Source organism: Vitis riparia, chromosome 4 (genome assembly GCF_004353265.1).
Source record: "Vitis riparia cultivar Riparia Gloire de Montpellier isolate 1030 chromosome 4, EGFV_Vit.rip_1.0, whole genome shotgun sequence".
Taxonomy (NCBI): domain Eukaryota; kingdom Viridiplantae; phylum Streptophyta; class Magnoliopsida; order Vitales; family Vitaceae; genus Vitis; species Vitis riparia.
In genome coordinates, this window is record NC_048434.1 from 24,666,659 (window position 1) to 24,678,412 (window position 11,754).

General features: G+C 37.5%; 1 pseudogene; it reads right to left on the reverse strand.

Annotated features, from left to right (window-relative positions):
• Positions 1–1,134: 1,134 nt before the first annotated feature.
• On the reverse strand, positions 1,135–2,180 carry LOC117913360 (annotated as a pseudogene).
• Between the last annotated feature and the right edge of the window lie 9,574 nt (positions 2,181–11,754).

An 11,754-nucleotide genomic window follows, 5' to 3' on the forward strand; every position in this document is an offset into this window, starting at 1 on the left:
GGTTGGTGAAAGAAACTAATTATATATTATGAACCGTACTAATTTTCTTTTGCCCTTTCAGCAATAAAATTAGTGCATCTTGGTTGTGATATTTAATTAGTTGTCCTTACCGCTGTGGAATTTCAAAATTCCAAGTTATTGCTAAATTAAGAAATTCGGGAAACTAGCAAATAACATGATATTGTAGTAACATGCTGTGGACCCCGCATTTCGGCTCAATGCGTTTCCCACTCGATGGCGAGCTCGATTTTTATTTGAAAAATTGATTTTTATTGATTAAGAAAATGACTTGGAGTCGCCACTTATTTTTGTTTTATTTTTAAAAGGGTAAACAAAATAAGAAAGAAAAACCCTAAATGTGACTCCTTATTTGGAAAAGGTGATCTACAAAAAAACCGGATCGGGTTCGGGGGTCAGATTACTTATCGGGAAGGTACGGTAAAGACCATAGCACCCCTCTAAGTCCCTAAAGTCGGGTCTCTACTAATAAAATGAAGCTGATGTGGCAACGATGAGGAAATCAATAAATATCCGAATTAATCATGCACATATGGGAATCAGAAAATGCAATAGAGGATAACCGAGGTGGAAGTGGATGCGTACCTGGATCTCCAGTGACTAAATGCGCTATCATGAAGCAGAATTAGTGAGCGAGGAACGTTTATAATTTATGCGCAAGTCCAGGAACAGAAATAAGTCAGTCATGCATGGCAAACGAGTCAACCAAATAATCAATCAATCATGGAATCTCATATGTAGGGCCCCCACCAAAGCCCGTTTATTTTAGCATGAATTAATTCCATAAATTCCATTATTCGGAATTACGGAATTAAATTCACAATTATTTTAAAACATTTTGAAAATCACATAAAATGTGAAAAAGGCTTGCCGGGAAGAAAATGACGGCAAATTTTATTAAAAGAACGAGGTATTTAGAACCTAAAAAAAATGTCTAAGGATAAAAAATTTAAGAAGTTAAAAATATTTGAAGAATTTAAAAATTGGAAAACTATTTGAAAATTGGGATTTGAGGGATTATTTTAAAAGTCAAAGATGAAATAAAGGTAGAAAGACATGTGGCTTAAAAAGGAGACCATGCACCATGCAGAGTGGAGTGGGAAAGGTATAAAGGAGCTATTCTGAGTGATTTTGAGATACACCAAAGAATTCTTCATAGTTCTCTATGCTCAAGTCAACATTACTAGACGTAGAAGCCAACCACAAGTTGACAAATGAATCTGTTCCTGCACTCAGAATCAGTCCATATTCTGGATTGCACTTCACAGTCCATGTCCGGTGTGTATGTCCAGGAAGCTCTTTGATTGGAACCTTTGGCATCCTAAGATCCCATATGCATGTCCCCATATCATCCTCTGCAGTTACAAGTATGTGCTTCTTCTTGGTGTCATAATCTACATTGCGGACATGGGCATGCTAAATTGAATTAGTCTTCTTCATTGTACGCAGATCCCAAAATTTGATTGACTATTCACATGTTGATGCAACAGCATTCACATCATGTGGATCCCGAGCTCCCCCAGGTAAAATAACGCAGCATTCCAGCTGACTCCTTTGATATTACCTGTGCAGCCTTCCTTGAAGAGTCTAAGCTCCATAAGAATAGATTTTCATCATCCATGCTGACCAACTTATCATGCCTTCCAGATGGCCACCAGAGAATGCATTTTATCTTACAAGCGTGTGCATCAAGAACAGCAACTCGCTCCAATTTGAAGAGAATTTAGTTAGCCATAAAGTTCAGGAATCTGCCAGACTGCTGCTCCATATGATTCACCGGAAGAGAAGACGGTGGAGAAGATGCGTTGATCGTACGGACAAGAAGCGAGGTCCCAGATCTCGCTTGGGTGCGAAAACAAACCTTCGCATATGAGCTCCGTTCCACCTGACGACAGCCTGATCAAATGCACCTCGTTTTCTTCTTTTAGACTGAGAGTGCCTGTGATGAAACTGGTGTGATCTGTATCTGCCTTGCATGGGATTCTAACTCTTGTACCGGCGATGTAAGTGGTTGCGGAGGTCTCGAATCCAGCGCGGCAAGTGTCGCAGTAGATGCGGCCATGGAGGATTAAGAAGCACCCAAAACCGGCAGCAGCAGAGACTACATTTGGAAGAAATTGCTGTATAGCCAAGGACGGTGGCATGGCTGCAAGGGGAGGCATTTGTTTATCACGTTGTTCTTGCTCTAGTAAACTTGGCATAGAACTTGGCTCTTCAGGCTGTCAATGCGGAATGTTATGGTGTGATGATTGTGGCAGTCCTGAAACAGCTGAGGGATCCACGGGAACAGCAGATAACTCCTTATAAGGGCCTGAGAAAGAATTGCTTGGGATGCTGTGGCTGGAATTTCAGTTGGGTAACACCTTGGTTTGTGGGCTTATCATAAACAATGCCTTTGGGCCCAGGCCTCTTCTGACCACCACGTCTAGCATGAATATGATAAATCCCATAACCCTACTTAGTCTTATAGCCCATTGCAGCTCCAGATTCACGAGCACTACCCTGGGCAAAAATCTTCCACAATTTACCTCGTGACAATGCGCAACGACTCGCTTCATCTGCAATCCCGTGTTGAAACTGTGACTGATACCACACAGAACCTCCGGGGACAACTACTGGCGTGTTTCATTGAACCAGAAGCAATCAGGTTGGGTTCAAAGCTCATTTGCTCGAGAAGACTCAAAATCGACTATAGGAGTAGATTCATTAACCATTGGAGCTTGATTCAAGGGTCTACATCTGCAGAAGATTCTGATATTTCCACTGCATGAAAAGCGAAGTAAGGAGCAGAGGTCTTCCAGAAAATAAAAAGCTCAAACCCAGGGAATTGGCATGGCAACACTTCACCATCTTGCTAACCACGACTACTAAATAAGGCGAAAATCCAGATGTATAGTAGCAACTAAAGAACTCGGTTTACTCCAAATAGGCACCCTGTTACAATTTAAAGATCGGTCTCAAATGAGGACAACTTCAGTCTCTCTTACAACCTTATTAGCCAAGGGAAATTGATTTGCCCATATGCATCTTGTCCAATGGGAACCATGAATCTATGGTAGCAAGCCGAAATACATAGTCATCTCTCCTCTAGCCCAGATCAGGATATACACAGCCAAATCATTCGGAATAAATCCAGAATTGTGAGTCATAAAAAGAGATATAGATTGGAGTGTTAGAAGTAAAAAGGTGTGGAAAAAAAAAATGGGTATAACGTGCTCAAAACAGAGCAAAGTCGGGTGTGCATAGCATTAAGTGGATTCCCCTTTCATGTTGAGATCCAGGGGTCCAAGAAACAATGGGTTAAAAAAAATATAAAAACAGAGAATGTTCACAAAAAAAAAAAAAAAAAAAAAAACAGAGCACAAAACTGAACAAGCTCTTCAAATATTTAACCAAAAAAAAAAAAAAAAATTATCCAACCAAAACAACTCAACAAACAAAGCTAAGATCATAGAGAATGAGATAGGCAAAGTATGAAGAATGAAAAACATACGTGAAAACCATGGCAACCAAACCTGAAAATCTTTTCCTCAGCTGGGTGCTATTGACTGTAACTCATTGCTCCGCCTCGTGTCAATACTCAGCTCAGAATTCTCCTCAATAAGCTCCTCAAGCAATCCTCCCTCTTCTAAAGCTACTAGCCTCCCTGCTCTAGAAAAGGCCCCTCTCTCTTGACCTCCTGTGAAAGCTCCCTCCAAACGCCCCAAAAATCCTCTCCCTAGCAGCCTCAGCTCAAGGAATCCCCTCTCGAAAAATCTCTCCCCCCTTCTCTCTGATTTTTCCCTTCCCGAAAATGCTCTCCTCTCTCTCTGTAATAGAAACCCCCCCTCCACTCTCTCTGCAAACACGTCCAAAAAAGCCACCCCCCTTCAGCTGCAGGAGACGCTCCCCTCATAACAGACTCTGAATGTCCTCTCTCTCTCCTCCTCCAGGTGTCGCCTCCTGATAGCTCTTCAAAAAGCAATATCTGATTCCACAATGACCAACCAGGAGGCAGCATTTGGCTCATAGAGAACTCTCCACTTGTCATCTTAAGAGCCTTACACCTGTCAAAAAGAGTAACCTGCAGAAACACAAAAGAAAAAAAGTCCCAAATGGGGGTCTACACATGCATATTGTTTAACGTTGCTATTTTCCAGCTACTAGCAATCCTGTAATTATTTTGCAATTATTTGCCATCAAGCCTCTTATTGGAAATAACTTTGAGGAATGGTATGAATCTTTCAATGTACATATAACTTTGCATAATTTGAACTTGACTTTGAGAGTTGATGAGCTAAGTAAGCCCACTGATATGAGTTATGCTGATGAAAGATCCTTTTATGAGAAATGGGAGCACTCCAATAGGAGTTGTTTGATGGTAATGAAGTATACTACAGATAAATCTATTAAAGAATATGTGCCAAAGACAGAAAAGGCCAAAGACTTTTTGGAATATGTGAAGGCCAATTATACCAAGCTTGATAAGGCATAAATGACAACTTATTTGAAGCTTCTGACAACCACTATGTATTATGGAGTAGGTGGGGTTAGAGATCACATCATCAAGTTAAAACACTACTTCAACAAGACAAATGATATGAAAGTGGAGTTGAGTGAAAAATTCTTGAAATGGTTGATACTTGAGTCTCTTCCTACTTTTTTTTTATGCGGTGAAGTTGACTTATAACGCCTTGAAGGAAGAATGGACTCTGGAGGAGTTGATGTCCATTGTGGTGCAACATGAAGTCTCACTAAAGAAAAATGAGACTCACTCTCTTGCTTTGGTTACTGACCAATTGAGCAATATGAAGAAAAAACCTCCACACAAAAATTTTGGAGGCTCTAAGCAATTCAAGAGGAAAGGGAATTCGAGTCAATGAACCTTTAATGCATCCGCTTTTTCTAATGCTACAAAGAATGAGAGATTAAAGGGGAAGTGCAACTTTTGCCACAAGATTGGCCACAAGCAGGTTGATTGCTTCAAGTTTAAAAATTGGCTAGAAAAGAAGAAGAAATACGAAATTGTGGTTGTGGTTAATTTGAATGCAAACTTGATTGAGACTAATATTATTGATGTTCATGCCAATTCTTGGTGGTTAGATACTGGTGCCACTATTCATGTCACTAATTCTTTGCAGAAGATGACAAACAAAAGGAGGTCGTCAAAGCATGAAGAATGTGTGTATATGGGTGATGGAAGCAAAGTGAAAGTAGATTTTTTGGCATGATAAAGCTAAGATTGACCACGAAAAGTTTTTTGTTGTTACACAATGTTGCTTACATACCCTCACTTAGGAGGAATCTGATTTTTGTATCTATTTTGGATAGACAAGGTTACACTTTCCACTTTGGAGGAGGAAAAGTGGATATATTTAGCAACTCAGTTCTAATTGGCAATGTTGTTTTGTTTGGCAATCTTTATAGTCTCAGTTTGCATCATGGTCCTTTATGTGATTCATCTTCTATTAATTTTGTTGTTGGTTGCAAGCATGCTAGAATGAATTTGAGTTCTTCCATGTTGTGGCACAAACGTCTAGGCCATATTTATAGGCAAAGATTAGAGAGATTAGTTAGAGATTGTGTGCTTTCTAATATTCATTTCTTAGACTTCGAGACTTGTATTGTTTGCTTAAAGGGGAAGATGACATCTAAAACAAAAAATGAGAAGATTGATAGGTGTGGAAGTACTTTAGACTTGATCCACACAGATATATGTGGTCATTTGACACCAACTGCTTTAGGGGGTTATAAATATTTCATAACTTTTATTGATGACTTCTCTAGATATGGTTATGTTGAACTAATCCATGAGAAATCTGACTCCCTTAATGTGTTTAAGGCCTTTAAGGCTAACGTGGAGTTGCAGTTGGGAAAACTCATTAAATTTGTGAAGTCTGATAGAGGTGGTGAGTATTATGGGAGATATGATGAGATTGGACGAAATCCTGGACCATTCGTTAAGTTTCTGTTGGAATGTGGCATTGATGCTAGATATACAATGTCATGCACTCCTCAATAGAATGGGGTTGCGGAAAAGAGGAATCACACATTGTTGGATGTGGTAAGGTGCATGTTGTCTAATTCCTCATTACCAGAATTTCTGTGGGGTGAAGCCTTAAGGACTGCGACATTTATTTTGAATCAAGTGCCCAGTAAGTCTGTGCCTAAAACACCTTATGAGTTATGGTCAGGGAAGAAACCCAGCCTTCACCATTTTCATGTTTGGGGATGTAAAGCTGAGGTTAGGCCATATAACCCACAATCAAAGAAACTTGATCCTAAAACCATTAGTGGTTTCTTTGTTGGTTATTGAATTGGATCAAGGGGTTCCAGATTTTATTATTCATCTCATACCACAGGGATCATTGAGTCAAACAAGGTTGTATACTTTGAAGATGAAGTTAATGTTGATCCCAATTTTGTGCCTCGTGAGATACCTTTTGGAGAAGAGCATGTTATAATTCATTTTCTTACATCTCATGTTCCAAATGTGGATGTTCCTATTGTCCAACAGTCAGCCACTAATCAAGGAGAGCATGGTGATCAAGTGGAACCTGGTATTCCTGTTGATGGTACTGTTGTTGATGGGATTCCTTTGAGAAGATCATAGAAGGTTCATAGGCCGACTATTTCAAATGATTACATGATTTATTTGCAGAAGCATGAGTATGATGGTTATGATGCTTCTGATTCAGTCACTTATCAAGAAGCAATTCCTTGTCCTCAATTCACTTCTTGGAAAGAAGCCATGGATGATGAAATGAACTCTATGTATATGAATGGTGTTTGGGATTTGGTTGAATTGCCACATGGTTGTAAACCAATTGGATGCAAGTGGGTCTTTAAGACTAAACGTGATTTTAGCAGGCAAATAGAGAGATATAAAACTAGACTTGTAATTAAAGGTTATAGTCAAAGAGAATGAATTGATTTTAAAGAAATATTCTCACCTGTGTCGACCAAGGACTCTTTTAGAGTGATTATGGTCATAGTAGCTCATTTTGATTTGGAGCTACATCAGATGGATGTCAAGACAGCTTTCTTAAATAGTGATATGGATGAGGACGTGTATATGGAGCAGCCTATTGGTTTTGTAGAAGTTGGAAAGAAAGATTTAGTTTGTAAGCTCAATAAGTCAATTTATGGTCTTAAACAGGCTTCGAGGCAGTGGTATCTGAAGTTTGATAAGATTATCACTCAAAATGGTTTTAAAGAGAATACAGCTGACAGATGCATACATTTGAGGGTCAATGGAAGTAATTACATATTTCTTGTGTTTATATGTTGATGATATACTACTTGCATCAAATGATTCTGACTTGTTGATTGAGACAAAGCACATGTTGTCAACCCATTTTGACATGAAGGATTTTGGTGAGGCTTCTTATGTTTTGGGCATAAAGATTCTTCGTGATAGGGCTAATGAGGTGCTTAAATTGTCTCAAAGAACCTATATTAAGAAGATATTGAAGAGGTTCAATATGCACAACTGTAGTTCTACTAGAGCACCAATTATGAAGGCTGATAAGTTTTCAAAGGCTCAGTGTCCTTAAAATGATGATGAGAGAGAGGAAATGAGAACCATTCCTTATTCATCTTTGGTTGGCAGCCTTATGTATGCTCAAGTATGTATATGCCCTGATATTGCTTTTGTTGTGAGCATATTAGGAAGGTACTTGAGCAATCCTGGGAGTCAACATTGGAAAGCTGCTAAGAAGGTCCTTAGGTATTTGCAAGAAACTAAGGACTTAATGTTGACATATTAGTGCACCAACATACTTAATGTAGTTGGGTTTTGTGATGCTGATTTTTCTAGTTGCATAGATGATAAGAAATCCACTATGGGCTATATTTTTGTGATGGTAGAGGAACTTACAACATCCTCAACTATGGAGGCAGAGTATGTGGCATATTATGAGGCTTGTTGTCATGCTATATGAATGCGGAATTTTATTTCATCTATGGGAGTTGTTGACTCCGTTTCTAAACTGTTGAAATTATTTTGTGATAATTCCACAGTTGTTGCTTTCTCTAAGAACACTAGGAGTACTTCTCGCTCCAAGCATATTAATGTAAAGTTCTATTTTGTTAAGGAGAAAGTGATAGAGTCTCTTATTGATATTGAGCACATGTCAGTAAAAGGTATGTTGGCGGATCCACTAACAAAAGGCTTACCCATAGTTGTGTTTCATGAACATGTCTCTCAAATGGGGTTGTTGGGAGCCTAGATTGCATTAAGTTAGTGGGAGCCATTTTTTTGGTATTGTAATATTATGTTATTGTTGGAAAGATTTCTACTATTGTATATTTCCCTATGAATCAAGCAATGAAACATGTATGATTGCTTTTGATTATTTGTTTTCATGAGATTATATGGGACATTGATTTATGATTATGTATATGTTGTGATGTTTGATTATGTAGTCCAAATGGGAGAATTGTTGGAATTTTTACATGTGGACTTACATAATCAATGTGATAGCATCATAAATCAATGTTATTTTATTTTTTGCATTGTGGTCCATAATGGGGCTGGACACATATTGTTACTTGATTTTTTATGGGCTCACCCTAATTCACTCAACTGACCCATTAAGTCAAGTGGTTCAAATAATGTGTGCAATGTGTGATATATATATATAAGTGCAAAGACTTTTTTTTGGCTTCTTCTTGGCTGGAGAAGGCACGCACTCTAGAGAGAACACACTTGGACTGAATCTTGGGGAGGAAAAGGAAGAGCTCATTGAACCCAGATTTTCATACCATCACTGGACTGAGCTTTTTCTTGAACACCGGAGGAGAACGAAATGGCTTTCCATGATGTTAGGAATTTGAGGCTAATCCAACCTATAGTAATCACCCTAGAGGGGGGTGAATAAGGTGATCGTCTCTTTTCGCAAATTTAAACAAGTGAATGCAAGAAACAATTATATGCAAGTATATAATAATCAATATATAGACAATTGCATATAAATTAAAGAGTAGGGAAGAGAGAATGCAAACACAAGAGTTTATAGTGGTTCGGCGCAACCCGGCCTACATCCACTCTCCTCTAGCTTCAATCCCAAGCTTGAGGTTCCACTAATCCAAGGCTTCCAAACCAAGCCTTCAAGCAATTCAATTGGATTATGGTTCCAATTCACCCTCTTGGACTTTTGGCTCCAAGTACCCTTTACACTTCTTAAGAGATATCCCACTCTTGAACAACCCCTCAAGTGATACCCCACACTTGAGAAACTTCCTCTCAAAGATTTACAAATGAATGATCTCTCAAAAATCCTAGTATAAGAACTTTAAGCTCAAATGATACAAGAAAAACTAGGATTGAATGGTGCACTAAAGATATGCAAGTTTTGAAATAATGGTGCACTCAAAAATACTATTTCAAGGCTCAAATATAATCAAGAAAGATTTAGGAAGGTTAAGCTTTTGAAACAATGAAGATTGGAGTCTTTTTATAGAGGAAAAAAACCAAACTAGCCGTTGGGGGTTCGACCGGTTGAGTTAGGGGTCGACCGGTTGACTAGCCGTTAGCATTTAATGCTTGAAAAGTGACCGTTAGGCCTCAACCAGACCTCAATCGGACCTCGACCGGACCTCAACGGGTTGTGGTTTAACCTTGATCGGGAAGAGTAGGCCACTGGGAGAGAGAGAAACTTTTTGGTCTTCCTCAACCGATGGACCGGTTGAACCGGTTAAGCCATTTTTTGGCTCAACACCCAACATTTTTCAACTTAAAACCTTTTAACACAAGTTTGAAAATCATTTAACACAAGTTTGAAAATCATTTAACACAAGGTTTTAGTTGAAAACATGAAATCATCCAATTCTTAAGATATTTAAAACAATATTACTCTTGGATGATTTTGGTGCATAAATAAAGAATGAAATGCATGAAAGTCCTAGTGCACCAACAACCTTACAAAGAGATCTTATGAAGCTTGGATCTTGAAAAACTCTTCTCTTTGAGGTGGTCTTCTTCTTCATGATTTCTCATTGGCATGATTTGTTTTTGTGATTGCCACTTTGGAAATCGTCTTGCCTAATCACACTTGAAATATGAACATTAGTTCTAAATCTTGTTTTGTTATCATCAAAATCAAGATTAACCAAACCTTGGTTTCATACATGACATTAATCAAGGTGAGCATTTTATTTAATGCATGCTTTAATGTCTACATGTGATCCTATGTCATTTAAATTTTCATCAATTGATGCATAAACTCTATGCTTTGCAAGTGCAATGGATAGAAGAGTTGCATTTATTGCAGTTGTTTTTGTCATTTTACTCATACACGAAAATGGTGTTTCAATGAAGGTGCATGTGCGAGAGTCGCAACAATTTTCCAATTGAGAGAAGCTTTTCTTGCAATATCTATATGTTGTAACGCTACACATTTGCCACTATCACATTCTTTAGAACAAACCAAGGATATATTTCGCACAGCTTTTAAGTACAATTTAAATTCGCGATCTCACATATTAAAAAAAAATTGTTTTCTCATGTTATTCCCTATGGAAATATTGTACATTTATTATAATATAAAGGTTCTTAAAGTATTAACTTTTTATATTTTTAATAATTGATTATAAACGTTGTACAAAAACAATTGAAAGACTCGAATTTATTCTTAAAAATGATATATTGTTAGAATAAATTTTCATGTTTTCACTTAAAAGTTTTTCAAACATGTTTTTTTTTGTATAATTATATCCCCTTAATGCAACTCGAGGCTTTAAGTGATTATTGTTCAAAAAATAACAAAGAGCCTTACTTTTAGGCCCTCGCTGAGTTGGAAAAAAACAACTAATGAGATCGATGTTTATCGAAAGTTTAATGCAATAGGACAGTTAAACATGACAATATTAGGACGATAGCCTCTTTGGAGAAAAATAGAATTGTTGTTGAACACATATTTCAATCTGATTGAAAAAAATTATTCTAATTCTACTTTGATGTGGAAGCATATCCAATCTATTACAAACGTAGATGTGAGTAACTTTCAAAACGTGATTCAAGGTGGCCAAGTGGGCACTAGAAGCTAAGGAAGCTTCATAAGAAGTTCATCGACAACACTAAAGAAAATGTTGAAATACGTGGTCATTAGTTGTGTAGATTTATTTCTTTTTATTTATACTTTCCTAATTCTAGGATATTACACTTAATTACAAGAGATTGTAATGTTGTAATTGAGGGAATTGATCTGCATAATTCTAGGCTATTTGGTTTCTCTATATATTCTTTGTACATATTCGAACGTTAAGATATGAATGAAAAAAATAATCCCATTCATTTTTGTGATGGTATTAGAGTCGAGTTAATTCTGAATCTTTGGTATTTTTCACCAATGTTCTTTGTTTTGTTTTGCTTTTTTGTTTTGTTTTGTTCCTTTTTTTTTTTTTTTTGTTCCAATAATCATTCATCATCCAAACCCAAAAGTTACCCCAAACCAAAAAACCACGTCCATTTTTATCCTGGAAAATATAAACGTTTCTTCATAAAAGTTTTTTGGTGGCTTTAACTAAAAATCTAAACTAGTCTCTAAGGATGATTTGTTAAAAGACGACAATAGAACTTGAAAGAGAAACGAAGCACAATCCATTGTGGCTTTACGCAGAATTATGAAGCCGTTATCGTGTGAAGGCGAGCTCAATATGGCACTTTGACATCTGAGCAAGTCCAATCCACTTCTTACTGTCGTGATCAATACTCACCAACCACCAACTTTCGATTCTTTCGATCAAAATCATTTT